We start from the raw sequence: 6,736 nt of genomic DNA, 5'->3' as shown, positions 1-6,736 counted from the left end.
TGGTTCCAATAACCTTTCACTTCATCATTACTTGACTTGATGTCGTTACCGATCGATTACATCTTCATGAACTCTCGCGACAAAGGTGTCGTGATCATCAACATTCTGAGCTCATCCAGGATATCAATTGAATTCAAGATGAGAAATAACATCCTTGCCCTCGATGAATTGTATTATCGTCGACCACTTTATTGCCTTCCCACCAACACAAGCTTGTTCATGTTTGGTGTTATACCTTGAGTTCCTTGCTATCCAACAATTGTTCTTCTTTACCTTGGAGTATTACCATCCTTTATGTAAAGAATGTTCTGAGATTTGTTCCACCTCTTGAGAATTCTTGGCATAGAAATACTTCTCACCATCACCATTCTTTATTGGTCCCCGTGTTAATTCCAACAAGTGAACGGTGTTGTTTGGATTCTTTCCTTCTAGCAACCCTATTTTTTTGAAGTTAATGGTCGAAAGTTCATTCTTAGACTATTGACTAGTGAATCACCATTCTGACATTGGTCGTGCAACCCAACCCATATTTCGGGCGCACCTTTCAACCAATGTTTAATTGTGTATGTTTTCCTCGAGCATACTTCCTTATATCATTTGATCTGACCAATGTTATCTCCTTGTTCACTTAATTGTGGAGATCCATCTTTTGGATACCTCATTGAATTATCGCTGAGTCCATCAGCCACCTCATCATCCTCTCCTTGGGTTAATGATGAACTCTTGTTAACGGAAATCACTTCTTAGTTCATTTCCCGAGAATCTTACAGTGTCATCCCGTCAATTTGTGTTGCACCTTTCTTCTCGGGCATCCTGAGCCTGAGGTATCCTGACACCCATCATATCTGAATCTCCATCAGATATGATGGTTGGAACATATTTTCAAGAGTTATAACATTGGTCCTTTGATGACCTGGTAACATGATGTCATGCCTAGCACCCCCCCCCCTGGGTGGAGGACCTATTATTGTAGTATCCTTTTTAGCAAGTTTAGCCATTCTTCCCTGAGGAAATTGTAAGACTTATCCTACCAGTTGTTCCTAATGGATCCTTCCTATATCTAAAGTCTGACCTTTTGCTCGAAGACCATGTCAATGCTATCTCGAATCATGTCTATGGTACTCCAATTTTCAACAAGAACATTTGAAGCCCAATGATAAATGTTTCCTGCTCAATTATCCAAACACCGCTGTATGGGTAATATCATGAAATTTCTCTCCCCTACCTAAGGAGTTTTCTACATAATATCCTGTCATGGATATCATGCTCTGCTTGTCCTTGGGAAGGATATACCCCTGATATACGTGTTTAAGCACATTTTCCTTCCCGTTGTTTTGTTCAAACTTACTTGTAAACTACTTAACCGAGCAGTGGTAATCCCCTGCTTAGGTAAACACCTCGGTGTACCTTCCTGTCTGGTGTAACCCTGTTTCTACTGTTGATAACTTCCGGTAACCGCCGATGGACGAGAACTTTGCCTATTGGTCCACCTCGTTCAACGAGCAGGAAAATGGTTCTCTTCGTCCCTCGCCCTTGGTACCTATGTTGTTGCCGACATGACCCATAGACTCTCCTCTGACATGCCTTGCTTACATGATTGTGCAAGACGTCACCGCCTTTCCTACTTTTAACCCACATGGTGGGCCCATAACCCACCGTTACACAGGATCGAAACCTGACTCTCCTGTACACCCTGTTGTCAGAGTTATTCCTCGTGCTTGACTATGTATGTAATTCACGGGCCACTTGCCTGTTGATCTATTCTGGTATCGGACACAATACTTATTCCCGTTGCTCTGAACCCCTTTCGCACTCTGCTTCAGGCAATGAATGATTGCCTATCCGCTTGAAACTTCTTATTACACCGTCTTACTTTGCTCTCGATGTGTGTCATTTGTTCAACTCGAGAGATACTCATATGTTCATTCTTGGGATACCCCCAGATGAATTTCCCTTATAACATCCTATCATTGTAGAGCTGCCCCGTACCTATTCGTAAGTACGATGGAGTTCCCCGAAGAAAGGACGACAACTTCATCATGATGCTTTGGAATAAAGAATTGAAGACATCAACGAAAGGGATTAACTTCTTCGAGAAGATCCATTAGAATAACCAGAACTTCCCCCTTACTCCCCTCTTAAATCTCGGGACGAGATTTCTTGTAGTGGAGGAGAATTGTGACGCCCGGGTAATTAAGCTACAGTAAACCTCCGTTAACGATGCCACGTCACCTCGGTTACTGTTGGTGATCTTGCATGAATTCGAAACCATTTCAAAATTCAAATTCAAAATAATGTCAACAAGAATTTTTTTTTAAAGTTGAAACAAAAATGTTCGGTGGTTGCCGAATATTACAAGGGTAATTGTAGTGCAACAAACATATTTTAGAAAATGCCTAAAAGATTTAAAATGAAATAAAACGGTATAGAAAATAAATAACAGAAAGAAAATACAAAACAGAAAACAAACCAACACAAAAAAAAACAGAAAACCCCCAGGCCAATTGGGCCTCAGCCCAGCCAGTGGCCTGCCAGGTTGGCCCACTTACCCCTTGCCTATAACCCATGTGGGCGACCAAACCCTAACCCCCCACCGACACCACTTCCCCCACTCCCCTCCATCCCGATCTGGACGCCGCCGCCCAGCGCCCGTTGCCATCGCCACTGCACCGTGACCAGGGCGCCCGGCGCCAATGCCGTGCTTGACGCCCTCGTCCCCGTCGCCCATGCCGGAGCCTTACAGCCTCGTCCCTCTCCTCTCCCGCAAGCCCGAGCGTCGCCATGGCCGTGCCACCGTGAAGCTCGCGGCTATCGTGCCCCGTTCATCTCCCCGACGTGTCCCCGAGCTTCTCTGGCGACTGCTGCTTCACCTGCACTGACTGGACCGAGCCGAGAACCCCTGCATCGTCCCCAACGTCGTCGTCATCAACCTGCGGCCGCCTGCATCGCCGCCATCGATTCGCTCCGGCAAGCCCTCCCCGAGCCCGCTCTCGCACACCTGCAGGCTCACTGTGAGCCCCTCTTCCTTTCCCCTCTGCTTCCTCCTCGGATTCATGCCGTATCACCGGCGTCCGCGAGCACTGAACTTCACCGTCCGCCATGGCCGACGGGGGTCGAGCACCCCGTGCTCCTCTGCCCGAACCGGTGTTCCCGATGTGCTCCTGGCACTGACAGGAAGCAGACGAGCCCATCCACCTTGGCCATCGCTGCCGTACCTCCCGCACCCACTGTTGGTCGCGCCATGGCCGGCCCCAACGCGCCGCCCTGGCCCCTGCGCCGCGCTGCTCGCCTCCCCTACTGCAGTCGCCTCGCCACCACTCCATCGCCACAACCCGCCCTGGCCCCCAACCTCTTCACTCGCCGCGCTCCGTCGTCCTCGTCGGCCCCGCGTGCGGCCCCTGCCCGCTGGCGTTCGCGCCGGCGCGCCCCTCTGTTCGCAAACGGGCTGGGCGCTAGCGCCCGATGCCCGAGCGCCCGTAACCCGCCTATGCCAGCGCCCACTTAGGCCATATAGGCCAATGACAGCAGGGTCCCACTCCCTGAAAGTTAAAAAAAATGAATTTAATAAAGACTGATTATTAATTAATTAATTAATTAATTCGGTTTAGTTAATCTAACCAAGTAATTAAACTAATTAACCATGATTAGTTAATCTAGGTCCATGACAAATGGGACCCATGAGTCAGTTGACTGGTCAACAGTCAACTTTGACTGCTGACATCATCATGGTGACATCATAAATGCTTTTCGATTTAATTAATCTGTTAATTGCTGAAAATGAAATAAAACCTTGGAAATTAATATAAAATAATCCGTAACTTGGATGAAAATACTTTGTACAAGAAAGTTGCTCATAACGACGAGACGAGTCCGGATATGCAGTCCGTTCGTCCGCCACACACCCCTAACCTATCAAACCCGCAACTTTCCCCCTCCGGCTCCTCTGCCCGAAAACACGAAACACCGGGGATATTTTCCCGAATGTTTCCCCCCCTTAACCGGTACCACCTCATACCACGCTAGGGCACGCCTAGCATCGTTACTTGTCTTGTCATGCATCGATATGCATCTGTTTACATGGTATTCATTGTTTCTTCCCCCCTCTTCTCTCCGGTAGACTACGAGACCGACGTTGCTGCTGCCCAGCTCGACTACGGAGTTGACGACCCCTCTCTCTTGCCAGAGCAACCAGGCAAGCCCCCCCTTGATCACCAGATATCGCCTACTCTTCTCTATACTGCTTGCATTAGAGTAGTGTAGCATGTTACTGCTTTCCGTTAATCCTATTCTGATGCATAGCCTGTCATTGCTGCTACAGTCATTGATACCTTACCCGCAATCCTAAATGCTTAGTATAGGATGCTAGTGTTCCATCAGTGGCCCTACACTCTTGTCCGTCTGTCATGCTATACTACTGGGCTGTGATCACTTCGGGAGGTGATCACGGGCATATACGATATACTTTACACAGTTACATTATCTGTGATACTGTTCGGAGTTGGGGGCTGAAGGGGCAGGTGGCTCCATCCCGGTAGAGGTGGGCCTGGGTTCCCGACGGCCCCCGACTGTTACTTTGTGGCGGAGCGACAGGGCAGGTTGAGACCACCTAGGAGACAGGTGGGCCTGGTCCTGTTCGGCGTTCGCGGATACTTAACACGCTTAACGAGATCTTGGTATTTGATCTGAGTCTGGCTACGAGCCTATACGCACTAACCATCTACGTGGGAGTAGTTATGGGTATCCCGACGTCGTGGTATCAGCCGAAGCACTTCGTGACGTCAGCGACTGAGCGGCGCGCGCCGGGTTGGACTGCGTTAACGCAACTTCCTTTGTAATGGAGGTTGCTAGGTCTGCTCACCGGCCGCGTACGCAACGTGCAGGTGTGCTCAGGGCGATGGGCCCAGACCCCTGCGCGCTTAGGTTTAGACCGGCGTGCTGGCCTCTCCGTTGAGCCTAGGTGGGGCTGCGACGTGTTGATCTTCCGCGGCCGGGCATGACCCAGGAAAGTGTGTCCGGCCAAATGGGATCGAGCGTGTTGGGTTATGTGGTGCACCCCTGCAGGGAAGTTAATCTATTCGAATAGCCGTGATCTTTGGTAACAGGACGACTTGGAGTTGTACCTTGACCTTATGACAACTAGAACCGGATACTTAATAAAACACACCCTTCCAAGTTCCACAGACAACCCGGTGATCGCTTTTCTACAGGGCGACGAGGAGAGGATCGCCGGGTAGGATTATGCTATGCGATGCGACTGGAGATGCTACCTGGATATGCTACTTGGAGATGCTACTTGGAGGACTTCAATCTACTCTCTTCTACATGCTGCAAGACGGAGGCTGCCAGAAGCGTAGTCTTCGACAGGATTAGCTATCAACCCTCTTATTCTGGCATTCTGCAGTTCAGTCCACTGATATGGCCTCCTTACACATATACCCATGCATATGTAGTGTAGTTCCTTGCTTGCGAGTACTTTGGATGAGTACTCACGGTTGCTTTCTCCCCCCTTTTTCCCCTTTCCTTTCTTTCTGGTTGTCGCGACCAGATGCTGGAGTCCAGGAGCCAGATGTCACCGTCGACGACGACCCCTACTACACCGGAGGTGCCTACTACTACGTGCAGGATGACGACGACGACCAGGAGTAGTTAGGAGGATCCCAGGCAGGAGGCCTGCGCCTCTTTCGATCTGTATCCCAGTTTGTGCTAGCCATCTTATGGCAACTTGTTTAACTTATGTCTGTACTCAGATATTGTTGCTTCCGCTGACTCGTCTATGATCGAGCACTTGTATTCGAGCCCTCGAGGCCCCTGGCTTGTATTATGATGCTTGTATGACTTATTTTATTTGTAGAGTTGTGTTGTGATATCTTCCCGTGAGTCCCTGATCCTGATCGTACACATTTGCGTGCATGATTAGTGTACGATTGAATCGGGGGCGTAACAATCACAACACAACTCTACAAATAAAATAAGTCATACAAGCATCATAATACAAGCCAGGGGCCTCGAGGGCTCGAATACAAGTGCTCGATCATAGACGAGTCAGCGAAAGCAACAATATCTGAGTACAGACATAAGTTAAACAAGTTTGCCTTAAGAAGGCTAGCACAAACTGGGATACAGATCGAAAGAGGCACAGGCCTCCTGCCTGGGATCCTCCTAAACTACTCATGGTCGTCGTCAGCAGCCTGCACGTAGTAGTAGGCACCTCCAGTGTAGTAGGAATCATCGTCGACGGTGGCGTCTGGCTCCAGGGCTCCAGCATCTGGTTGCGACAACCAGGTAGAAGGGAAAGGGGAAAAGAGGGAGAAAAGCAACCGTGAGTACTCATCCAAAGTACTCGCAAGCAAGGAGGATAGCTATTCCTATTGAAGACTACGCTTCTAGCATCCTCCGTCTTGCAGCATGTAGAAGAGAGTAGATTGAAGTCCTCCAAGTAGCATCTCCATGTAGCATCTCCTAGTAGCATCTCCAAGTAGCATCGCATAGCATAATCCTACCCGGCGATCCTCCCCTCGTCGCCCTGTGGAAAAGCGATCACCGGGTTGTCTGTGGAACTTGGAAGGGTGTGTTTTATTAAGTATCCGGTTCTAGTTGTCATAAGGTCAAGGTACAACTCCAAGTCGTCCTGTTACCGAAGATCACGGCTATTCGAATAGATTAACTTCCCTGCAGGGGTGCACCAACTTACCCAACACGCTTGATCCCATTTGGTCGGACACACTTTCCTGGGTCA

Source organism: Triticum aestivum, chromosome 7A (assembly GCF_018294505.1).
Source record: "Triticum aestivum cultivar Chinese Spring chromosome 7A, IWGSC CS RefSeq v2.1, whole genome shotgun sequence".
Taxonomy (NCBI): domain Eukaryota; kingdom Viridiplantae; phylum Streptophyta; class Magnoliopsida; order Poales; family Poaceae; genus Triticum; species Triticum aestivum.
This window is presented reverse-complemented; position numbering follows the sequence as displayed.